The sequence below is a fragment of the Littorina saxatilis genome, linkage group LG9 (genome assembly GCF_037325665.1).
Source record: "Littorina saxatilis isolate snail1 linkage group LG9, US_GU_Lsax_2.0, whole genome shotgun sequence".
Taxonomy (NCBI): domain Eukaryota; kingdom Metazoa; phylum Mollusca; class Gastropoda; order Littorinimorpha; family Littorinidae; genus Littorina; species Littorina saxatilis.
Genome location: NC_090253.1, coordinates 33,027,407 through 33,040,236, shown reverse-complemented (window position 1 = coordinate 33,040,236; position 12,830 = coordinate 33,027,407). Strand labels below are relative to the sequence as shown.

At 39.7% G+C, this 12,830-nt stretch overlaps 1 long non-coding RNA gene across 1 annotated transcript; it reads right to left on the bottom strand.

The window, feature by feature from the left end:
- Positions 1 to 155: 155 nt before the first annotated feature.
- LOC138975889 (uncharacterized) lies at positions 156 to 10,819 on the bottom strand. Its single transcript, XR_011458792.1, has 2 exons — positions 10,398 to 10,819; positions 156 to 334 (listed from the first exon to the last, which is right to left on the bottom strand). It is a non-coding gene; the product is annotated as an uncharacterized lncRNA (long non-coding RNA).
- Between the last annotated feature and the right edge of the window lie 2,011 nt (positions 10,820 to 12,830).

Genomic DNA, 12,830 nt, shown 5'->3' with positions numbered 1-12,830 from the left:
CGTGAATTTTTGGTTGTGGTTGTGGTTTGGTTTGATTTCGACGTGAATGCAACGTTGAGAGTGAATGTAGGTTTTGGTAAATGTATACACGCACACACACCAACTTTCACACTCAGTCACAGATCATAAGGACTATTACATGTAACACCATAAACTCAAGATACGATCAACAATTTTATTTCATAACAAAAACATGCATATTATGTTGCGGAGAAACTAAAAATGCACGCAGCTTTGCAGGGCAACAGCACAGCATATTCAATCGATTTCATTTTTTGTCCTGGTGGTCCTCTTCTCCCAGGCAGTCCTCTATGCGCCTCTTTGATGCTGGTCGCTAAACAAAGCAAAGACAGCACATTGATATTAGTGACACCAGAGCCTCCATAATGTCTGGAGTAGAAATACACATCTTTTCAACTTAGGTCACTTTTTAGTAACTTTCCACTGCCTACTATGTCTCTGGCCTACTGCCAACTGAGTGTTGACACTACATGTATTTCTTTTTAATATATGAAATGAAGCATTATGTCCCTTCTTCGAGCCTTGTTGTGTCAGATTTAGGCCGCAAGCCAAGACAACAAAAGACTGTGTGCCAGTGTGTATTCCTTCCATAAGAAATGAAGTATTTCAAACGAAAATTGATCGTTTCAGAACAGTTTGGGGGTATTTTATTTGTATTTGCATCATTAAGACATTTGACCTGGAAGGGAAACTGTCTTTAATCTGTGTACAAGAATTAAATGATTGTAATTGTCCAAACACAAATAACATCCGTTACTGCTATATATAGTACACACACTCACACACAAACTCACACTAGCGCGTCACCTTATTCCCACTACTATGAGTTATACACAACTACAATAAGCGATAAACGTTTCATATGCTGATCAGGATGCAATGAACTTTGACACGCTCCAATTAAAGCCCATTATAGGGGCCGGTGTCCGTCTCTCTCCTTGAGGATAAAAGGGCTCACAGTCTTTTCAACATTGTTATCAAAATCAAAGTCTTTCGGTAACCTGGAAAGCTCCTCGGAGCTAGTACTGTCTCAATTATCCACCGATCGCCGTAGGTCGAAGTTGAAGACTATCAAGTGTATGCATGTTGTAGAGGTGGAAGGTGCACAGAAAATGGAAGCAATCATTACAATCAAACTTTGTTTCCTGATTCCAAAAACATATAGATATGATATGTTTGGATTAAAAACACGCTCAGAAAGTTAAAACGAAGAGAGGTACAGAAAAGCGTGCTATGCAGCACAGCGAAACCACTACAGCGCTGAACAGGCTCGTCAGTTTCACTCCGTTTTGCACAAGCGGCGGACTACGGTCATTGTGAAAAAATGCATTGCGTTCAGTTTCATTCTGTGAGTTCGACTGAGCTTGACTAAATGTTGTATTTTCGCCTTACGCGACTTGTTTTCTAACCTTCATCTGTCCGACACGTGCGATCTCACTTTTTCAGTGAGTTATTTTTTCCCTCTAACATCTGGTTGCCAGACTTCCGTCAACCTCTTGTCAAATGTCACACTGTGATTCTCACGTATCTGATCGCTTCTTTAAGAGCACTTGACAGTGTCCAGTCAATCACTTCTTTCAGACGGGTCATAAAATTGCAAAGGCTCCTGATTGCCCCGCTCCTGTACGCTTCGTTGGGAAAAGTCGAAGAGGCTAGCGGAAAACTTTGGGGGGAGGGTCTATGGGGGGGGGGGGGGGGGGGGAGGGGGATCTTAGATGGAGAGGAGACAGAATGCATGGAACGGAACTTTTATGAATCGTTTTGTAGTTTTTGTGTCTGGGGCATGTAAACAAAACAAAAATGAGCAAAATTCTGAGAGAAAAACGGGAGCTTTATCAAAGCAAATTTGTTTTACAGTTGTTGTGATTATTTAACGACAAGAGGAGACACAATACAATTTTTTATACTTTTGATTTCTAAGAGCTGAAATCAATTACGCAGATATATTATAAGTCTACAAAGCCATGACGGTGCCAAAATAGCATGATAGCATTTTTGAATATTTCACTAATCAGAGCAGCAGAATTCTAACTTCATTATATAAAATCAATCTAATCAATGAATTTAGTAAGCACTGATCATTAAAAAATCTCACAACTTAAGAACATCATACCTCTGCATAAATTACGCTTATGCAGTATGTTTCTTCCGATTAATGCAAACACTTTTTTTTTTCGCAGAGCAGGGACCCGGCATTGATACCGTCACCTGAAAATCAGTGGCTGTGTTGTAAGACCTACATTTTGTAATTGACAATGACTTGAAAAGGCACGTGTCCTAAGCATATAGGAAAGGTAATACATGTACACTCAACGGTGTCTTTTGCACACTGCTATCTGACAAATTATTTAGAGCGGTCATCAGAAGCAGGCGACGATAGTCGATCGAGTGATTTATTACCCACGGGGGGTTGAGGCTGCAGACAATTAACTGTGAACTGAAAAGGGGTAAAAGGGTGGGGTGACAGGCATAAAATAATGAAAACTTGTTATGGTCCGACTTTGGGTTTGGTGTGTGTTGGCTACGCTGATGTCTCAAGTAGACTCACGTTCATAAGGGGGTGGGTAAATCAACATGGTCGGCAATTTTATGATCCAGGTCGACAAAAGACAGTCAAGTGTGTAATTAGCCAATCAGTCAGATGACATCAAGGTGTCAAGTTCTGAATTCTTCTCATACCACCGTTCCGACCTCATCTCTCGGACAAAAGTTGGACAACCAAGTTTTGGAAGAAATTTTCTTTGAGTGACATCACAGGTTTCTGGAAAGCAAGGATTTGGGACAAAAGAAAGAATAACTGACACTATGACACACACACACACACACACACACACACACACACACACACACACACACACACACAAACACACACACAGGCACGAACTCAAACAAACACACTGGCACACCACACACACACTGACACCACACACACACACACACACACACCACACACACTCACACACTCACGCACGAACACATTCATACAAACTTGCGCGCGCGCGCACTGATTTCTAAACAACAACAACAATAAGCAGTGAACGATGCATGCTAATCATGAGGCAAGAAATGAATGTGGCAAGTTTGATTCAACTTTGACCCGCTCTAAATCCCACGTTGTACACAGGAGCGGTGTCCGTCTGTCTCCCTGAGGATGAAAGGGCTCACAGTTTCCAAAACTTGTGATCAAAATCAAAGTCTTTCAGTAACCTGGAAAGCTACTTAGAGTGCTGTCTCAATTATCCCCCTATCGCCGTAGGTCGAAGTTGAGGACTATCAAGTGTATAGGGAGGGGTAGGGGGAGGGTGGAAGGGAATTGTTACGACACGACTTTGTCGTGTAAAAGGAAATGATGGGTGGCACGCGGATATCCGTGGGATGTTCAGACATGGAAATTGCTCGAAATAACGATTATCTATTAAACTCATAGCTCATGGATTTCCATTAAGTACTTTTACCCCGCGTTGTACTTGAAGTCCGACACCTAGTGTGAAAACGATCGTTCAATAGTCCAACATATTTCTGCCCCTTTTCCCGTTTAACCCCCAAATAACAACAACTACAACAAAGACAGCAAGAGCGACGACGACGACAACAAAATGTTGGAACCAAATTGAAATCATTGCAAACAAGACACCAGCAAATGTCGGACACCTACATGGTGGTTTTCAAGTTCCTCATTTTGTTACATCCCCCATACAAAACACTTTACCTATTGATCTTGTTATTTGGTTAGTTAATTTGAAATTAATGTTAAAGTTCCTAATTTGTTATCTAAATTTCGCCATAACGCATTTATTAACTCATTCATTTATGAACTTATTTATGTATCATTTCCCGTCGCGATATAACCTTGAATGGTACCGTTGAAAACGACGTTAAACACCAAATAAAGAAAGAAAGATGTATCATTTCCCTATTCGTCTATTTGTTTATTTTTTTTATTTCAGTTATTTCGGCATGTAGGTATTTCGGTTGTAAGCAATTCAGTTATAATAAAACAAATTCACCCATTATTAGAAAGGGGAAAACAAATTGGAATGTCGGGTGCACATTCCAAGTTGATCCCTTTTTTAATTAAAAATAGCGCGCGTTATTACTAATTACAATGCTCTTGTACACGCTTATAAAATATAAAGCCCACATGTTAAAATACCTTGACAACTACAAAGTGGGAAATTACAACGACGGTCAACAGTCAGTTATATATTGCTTGCAAGCCTGTCCGCCCTGTATCCAAGATATCCCCCATGCACTGGCATGGTCCTAAGATGACACACTTATTACTCAACAGTAAATTCCAGTAAGCCTTTAGTCGGACTCTGTCATTTGTATGTTTGTGAATGTCACAGAAAAAAACCACAACTCCCAAGATCACAGAAGCATGATTAACCATTCAGTCAATTCAAGGGAATGCACGCTGAAAACGTCCGCTTTCATTTCACCTAAGAGGGGGAGGAAGGTGTTTTGTTAATTTTCTATTGCTGGTACTCGCACGTGTTCAAAGTGTGTGGGAAAAAGATCAAGTCGCGTAAGGCGAAATTACTACATTTAGTCAAGCTGTGGAACTCACAAAATTAAACTGAACGCACTGCATTTTTTCCCAATGACCGTAGTCCGCCGCTCGTACAAAGGGCGGTGAAATTAACGACACGGTTTAGCGCGGAAGTGGTTGCGCTCTGTTGCATATAGCACGCTTTTCTGTACCTCTCTTCGTTTTAACTTTCTGAGCGTATTTTTAATCCAAACATATCATATCTACATGTATATGTTTTTGGAATCAGGAATCGACAGGGAATAAGATGAAATTGTTTTTAGATCGATTTCGGAAAATTAATTTTAATCATAATTTTTATATTTTTAATGTTTAGAGCTTGTTTGTAATCCAAATATAACATATGTATACGTTTTTGGAATCAGAAAATGACGAAAAATAAGATGAAATTGTTTTTGGATCGTTTGATAAAAAAATAATTTTAATTACAAGTTTCCGATTTTTAATGACCAAAGTCATTAATTAGTTGTTAAACCATCAAGCTGAAATGCAATACCAAAGTCCGGTCTTTGTCGAAGATTGCTTTGCCAAAATTTCAATCAATTTGATTGAAAAATGAGGGTGTGACAGTGCCGCCTCAACTTTTACAAAAAGCCGGATATGACGTCATCAAAGGTATTTATTGAAAAAATGAAAAAAAACTTCCGAGGATATCATTCCCAGGAACTCTCATGTAAAATTTCATAAAGATCGGAGTCCAGTAGTTTAGTCTGAATCGCTCTACACACACACACGCACAGACACACACACACACACTCACTCACTCACTCTCTCACACACACACACACACACTCACACACACACACACACACACACACACACCACGACCCTCGTCTCGATTCCCCCTCTATGTTAAAACATTTAATCAAAACTTGACTAAATGTAAAAAGGCAAAACAACTCAGGGTTGAAGCAGCCTGCATGCAACTGAGGACAACAACAAGTCGCGTAAGGCGAAAATACAACATTTAGTCAAGCTCAGTCGAACTCACAGAATGAAACTGAACGCACTGCATTTTTTCACAAAGACCGTAGTCCGCCGCTTGTGCAAAACGGAGTGAAACTGACGAGCCTGTTCAGCGCTGTACATAGTGGTTTCGCTGTGCTGCATAGCACGCTTTTCTGTACCTCTCTTCGTTTGGTTTAAACTGTTGCATTCAACGTTTGTGCATTATTTACAAATAAAAAACGCATATAGAGTAAACAACAACAAGCATAATGCTTATAGTGGTGTTTACAGTTTTCTAGAAAAATACATATACATGGCGGCTATTGTTCAGTTTAAATGAAGAGCAAGCAAACATGAAAAGAAAATTGAATGAAAAATGTACATCAAAACAAAAATCCGTTTAAGAATACATATATTATATTTTTCGTTTTAACTTTGTGAGCGTGTTTTTAATCCAAACATATCATATCTATATGTTTTTTGAATCAGGAACCGACAAGGAATAAGACGAAATTGTTTTTAAATCGATTTCGGAAATTTGATTTTGATAATAATTTTTATATTTTTAATTTTCAGAGCTTGTTTTTAATCCAAATATAACATATTTATATGTTTTTTGAATCAGATAATGACGCAGAATAAGATGGAATTGTTTTTGGAACGTTTGATAAAAAAAATAATGTCAATTACAAGTTTCTGATTTTTAACGACCAAACTCACTCATTAGTTTTTAAGCCACCGAGCTGAAATGCAATACCGAAGTCCGGCCTTTGTCGAAGATTGCGTGGCCAAAATTTCAATCAATTTGATTGAAAAATGAGGGTGTGACAGTGCCGCCTCAACTTGTACAAAAAGCCGGATATAACGTCATCAAAGGTATTAATCGAAAAAATGAAAAATATGTCCGGGGAGATCATTCCCAGGAACTCTCATGTAAAATTTCATAAAGATCGGTCCAGTAGTTTAGTCTGAATCGCTCTACACACACACACGCACAGACACACACAGACACACGCACACACACACACACACACACACACACACACACACACATACACCTACACCACGACCCTCCTCTCGATTCCCCCTCATGGACATTCTGTGAGTTCGACAGCTTGACTAAATGTTGTATTTTCGCCTTACGCGACTTGTTTTTTGCTGTATTTTTCTCTTTTTCTTTATTTTGTCTTATATACATGTCTGTAATGAACATTTTAAAATAAAGAGGAAAAACACTACCCACGATCCTCTCAACGCACACACACACAAACACAACTTTTTTAGAAAACATTGGCTGCATTTTTTTTTTTTTACTGGTGAGCGTACCCTAAGAAGAAATCCAACATGTGTTGTCCATATGATTTGCCCGTTCGGTTTTCCTTTGTTCTCATACGCGAGATGTCTCAAGAGGACCCAGTTTGGCAAAGTTTAGAGGAGGGGGGGGGGGGGGGGGGACTGAGCATGTCCGTAATTTTATTATCCAAGTGGACAAGCGATCGACAAAAGCCCGACAAAAGACTGCCAAGTGCCGTAAATGAGTCAGGTAAGATCAAGGTGCGATTTTTGACTTGTACTTCATACCAGTTTTCCTCGCCTCTTCTCTCCTCAACAAAGGTCTAGCAACAAAGTTTGGGGGGTGTAATCTCATAAGGAGTGGCATAATATCACATGCGAATATGAGGGAACGAGACAGAAGAATGAATAAAACAGCCGCTATTACGCTATCTGTGTTGTGGCTGGAAGAAAAAAGAACAAGTCGCGTAAGGCGAAAATACAACATTTAGTCAAGTAGCTGTCGAACTCACAGAATGAAACTGAACGCAATGCAATTTTTCAGCAAGACCGTATACTCGTAGCATCGTCAGTCCACCGCTCATGGCAAAGGCAGTGAAATTGACAAGAAGAGCGGGGTAGTAGTTGCGCTGAGAAGGATAGCACGCTTTTCTGTACCTCTCTTTGTTTTAACTTTCTGAGCGTGTTTTTAATCCAAACATATATCAATATGTTTTTGGAATCAGGAACCGACAAGGAATAAGATGAAAGTGTTTTTAAATTGATTTCGATAATTTAATTTTGATAATAATTTTTATATATTTAATTTTCAGAGCTTGTTTTTAATCCAAATATAACATATTTATATGTTTTTGGAATCAGCAAATGATGGAGAATAAGATGAACGTAAATTTGGATCGTTTTATAAATTTGTACTTTTTTTTTACAATTTTCAGATTTTTAATGACCAAAGTCATTAATTAATTTTTAAGCCACCAAGCTGAAATGCAATACCGAAGTCTGGGATTTGTCGAACATTACTTGACCAAAATTTCAACCAATTTGGTTGAAAAATGAGAGCGTGACAGTGCCGCCTCAACTTTCACGAAAAGCCGGATATGACGTCATCAAAGACATTTATCAAAAAAATGAAAAATATGTTCGGGGATATCATACCCAGGAACTCTCATGTCAAATTTCATAAAGATCGGTCCAGTAGTTTTGTCTGAATCGCTCTACACACACACACAGACACAGACACACACACGCACACACACACACACACACACACTCACACACACACACACGCACATACACCACGACCCTCGTCTCGATTCCCCCCTCTACGTTAACTTAATACATTTAGTCAGAACGTGACTAAATTTAAAAAGAAAGAATACCGTCCAAGTAACACGAAGAAGAATGGGAAAAAATCTTAAATAAAGGGAGAGGTACAAAGGTTGCGATTCATCTCTGCTAGATATTATTCACAATTTTTGTAAACATAGTAAGCCTATACTCGCATCAGACACATATTATACATGTATCAGCATTCTACATTTTGTCCGTGTCTGCCTTGTTTGCGATTTCTACATATTATATTCATGTGTTCTTCTGTGAGAGAGTGCGGGCTCAACTTTTACAAACGGGACAATATGACATCAAATAACGCTATCAAATAACGGAGAACAGCCACACAAGCAAATGCTCTCAAGAATATGTAAACCAATGTTCATCAAAATCCGTCAGGTAGCACACACACACACACACACACACACACACACACACACACACACACACACACACACACACACACACACACACACACACACACGCACACACACACACAGTCCGAGTGTGTCATTACTTGAATGGGGTGTGCACGTTAAAGATCCCATGATTGACAAAAGGGTCTTTCCTGGCAAAATTGTATTGGCATAGATAAAAATGTCCACCAAAATACCCGTGTGACTTGGAATAATAGGCCGTGAAAAGTAGGATATGCGCCGAAATGGCTGCGATCTGCTGGCCGATGTGAATGCGTGATGTATTTTGTAAACAAATTCCATCTCACACGGCATAGATAAAAATCCCTGCGCCTTGAATATGTGCGCGATATAAATTGCACAAAGTAAAAATACAAAAATAAATAAATAAATCCCTGCGCTTAGAACTGTACCCACGGAATACGCGCGATATAAGCGCAAGCCTCATATTGATTGATTGATTGAATCAGTGAATGTGAAAAGACTATGGGTAGTCGTCTAAGACAGGTTAAAATCAGTCTAACGAATGACTACACAAACCTGCATGTGTCAGGTTTTAATTTTTGTTTGTTTGTTCTTTCTTTATTTTGTTTTGTTATTTTGTACGTTCGTTGATAAAATGCCGTCCCAACCTGCCGCCCACACACACACACACACACACACACACACACACACACACACACACACATTATAATCCCCCCTCCCGAATTCCCTCCCCCGGCATTCTCCACCCGATAGCTCCTCTTTGTCTCACTCTCTCCTCCTTACAAATAACAATTTGATACGTTCATCTTTAATCCACCCCCCTCCCCGAATCACCTCCCCATTCTCCACCCGATACCTCCTCTTTGTCTCGCTCTCTCCCCCGGTGTGACGTTTTCATCTTTCGCCGTGTTGATATTTCGCTTCTCGGCCTCGTTGATCTAGTATAAACTCTACACTGAACAAAAAAAAAACACCCTTCGATAGTACTGATGAGCGACCTTGTGTACCTTACATTCATGGGACCAAATTTGTCCAACCAATTTGTTTTAATTAACTTAGAAATTTGATTCATCCTAAAATGTTTCCTTCTTACTCAAGGGACGTAATTAACCACTCAGTGCACGTTTTCGAAGAATTCGATTTTGGGGTTGAAATCTATTAAATTTTACCACCAATTTTCTTCACATGCAAGAAACTGACATGCTTTTCGTCCTTAAATAATTTCACTTCTTAATTTTACCAGGAAACAACATTTCAGTCTTGAGTATATGTCGAGGGGGAAATATGTACACAGACGAAAGATGAAGTCGTGACACCGGCAGGGTATCTCGGCTGCCTACTTGAGTGAGTAACAGAACAGGTCGACAAAAGACAGTCAAGTATGTAATGAGCCAATGTGTCAAGTTCTGAATTCTTCTCATACCACTGTCCGCTGGGCAGATTCACTTGAACTTGAAGCAGCTTATCTGGATACATCGTCCTCCCTCAAGATCGTAAAATGCCCAATTAAGTACTTGAGATAACAATGGCCGCCCCCGCTTTCAGTCTCATGCACTGAGCTAGTCTGATTAAACAGCTTTCTAAAGGTTGCGAGATGTGAAACGTGTTTTTCCTTTGTGTTCCACTGCTTGTGACCCATTGTTTCGCTATACTGACTCAAAAGTTGAGTCTAAAAGAATGTGTATCCCTTGAACTGAGTTAGGGCTGACATTGTGACTATTGGAAAGACCCGCCATCTTTGGCCGGTCCGTTTCCATTCCAATCATGGTCTCGACAATCAAGTAATCTGTGCATGTGTACATGGAGTACAATAAGTGATAACGTCTCATGTGGAACAACTGAAAACAACTTACCTTCGAGTTGATTACGATGAATATTTTAGTCCTGAAAGTGTTCATCAAAGTTGAAAACCAAATTTGGGATACACAAAGTCGACCGTGGCCATCACCGGAGAACACTGTCGGTTAGTAACGCGTCTTTTTTTGGGAGGGAAAGTTTCGCACTCGCAAATCCATTTAACTCAGCAAATTCCTTGAAACAATATGCATTTATGTTATACTCTTTTCGTCTTACACAATTAGTGAACCTCTATGTTTGACCGAACATTAATTGAATAGAATATTACGAAACTAAAAAAGCAGGTGAAAAAACCGAAATGATTGACAAAGTTTCGACGTTGTCTCTCTCTGTCTCTCTCTGACTCTCTCTGTCTCCCTCTCTCCCCTCTGTCTCCCTCTCTGTCTCTCTGTCTCTCTCTCTCTCTCTCTCTCTCTCTCTCTCTCTCTCTCTCTCCCCCGACCCCCAGCCCCAATTTTTGGAAGGTTAGAAACTAGAGGACGTACATTTCTGTACAGTCACCATAAAATCTTCATTATGAATGCAAAAATGTTAACAAAATCGGCAAACCATAAAAGAACATGAAAAAAGGAAAGAGGTGCATTTAAAGGCTGTTGCATGGGTACTGGCTCTCAAAATCCGTTCAGCAGAATGAGTTCGCATGTAACTGAAACTATTCTTAAAAGTTACTTGGTGATTTTAAAAGCTTGATAACACAAGTCCCATGATTTTAGACATGCTACAATGCCTTTAATCGAAGAAAGTTTGCGTTCTTGGCTGAGTCAATGCAGCTGGCTCGAAAATTACCTCCCTTGGACGCGTGACGTCTATAGCGGAATCGGCCGGGTGGAACGGCGCTCTCTTATGCCGTGCAATGGGCGCAATCGGGTAGTCTAGTCATGTCCTCAAGAATACTTCAAAGGTAGGTCAAGAGAAACTAAGGACGGGGTGCGAGGGTGACTTCTCCCAGGTTATAACATTTCAAACAATAAATAACGGAGTTCTTAACATGTATTCTGCTCCCTTCCTGCTTTTTCAGGTGTAATTCCCACGTGAACCCTGTTTTAGTTCAACTTATTGGCAGATATATTGTCACGCGCCGAGGGACACAAACACACTCACACACACGCACGCACGCACGCACACACACACACACACACACACACACACACACACACACACATACACACACAGCCACCCACAAACACACATACACAAACTGATGTGACACACACACACATACACAAACTGATGTCACACACACACACACACACACACGCACACACACACACACACTAACACGTGTACACACACACGCACACACACACACTAACACGTACGTGTAATCACACACACACACACACACACACACACACACACACGCACGTATAGACAATCACAGAGATTAGGTTCATGTATTCTGCCCCCCTCTCGCCAATTTACAAAATACAACAAGAGGTTTGATGAGCACAGTAGATCAACTTTAAACGTACACAATTATATTTTTAGCATTACTTTTCAATTCTCGTTGATGCATTAATGATGCCAGAAAATGTAACCGGACGCATTTGGAACGCCAAATTAAGCAATCAAATACATTGCGCGGTACATCGGCGCTTAATTTCATAACGTCTGACTGAGTCATTTGTTATTCGGTGATAGTTTCGCACATATCTATCTCCTGTATTTGAAAATCTGTTCACCTTACGTAATTTTCAAAGGCTTTATATATATATACATTTCTTTGATAAACTATACGAAACCGTGCAGGTGAAAAATTGGTAATGACTGACGTAGGATTTACGTTGTGGATTTCACGTTGAGGGCACGTTGGCGATCAATCAAACCCCAACGTTGTGTGTTTACGTTGAAACTACGTTGTAGGAACGTTTGTTGCATCAAACTAACTTTTGTTTTTAAATCACGTGAATTTCACGTGAAAATCACGTGAGTATACCAACGTTGTTTGAACACCAGAAAATCACAATAATACAACGTCGATTTTACGTTGCTTTTTAAGGTGGAATCCACGTGAAATTTACGTTATGTACCAACGTGTAAAAAACAAAAAAACACAACTGTAACGCAACGTTGCTTTTACGTTGTGTTTTTTGGTTGGATCCACGTAAATTTCACGTAATCTTCGCAACATTTGTAAGACACCAAAATGCAACGTGAAATTCACGTAAAATTTACGTTATATTACAACGTCGAAAGAACACCAAAATCTCACAATGACACAACGTTGGTTTTACGTTGCGTTTTTTGGTTGGTTCAACGTAAATTTCACGTAAAGTTCGCAACGTTGCTAATGACACGAAAAATTCACATTTTCGCAACGTCGTATTCACGTTGTGTGTTTGCTGGGTTGTTGCTGGCTTATGTTCACTCTATGTGAATAAACATGCTTTTGATTTTTAATATGTTTCATGTTCTTATTGCACATACAG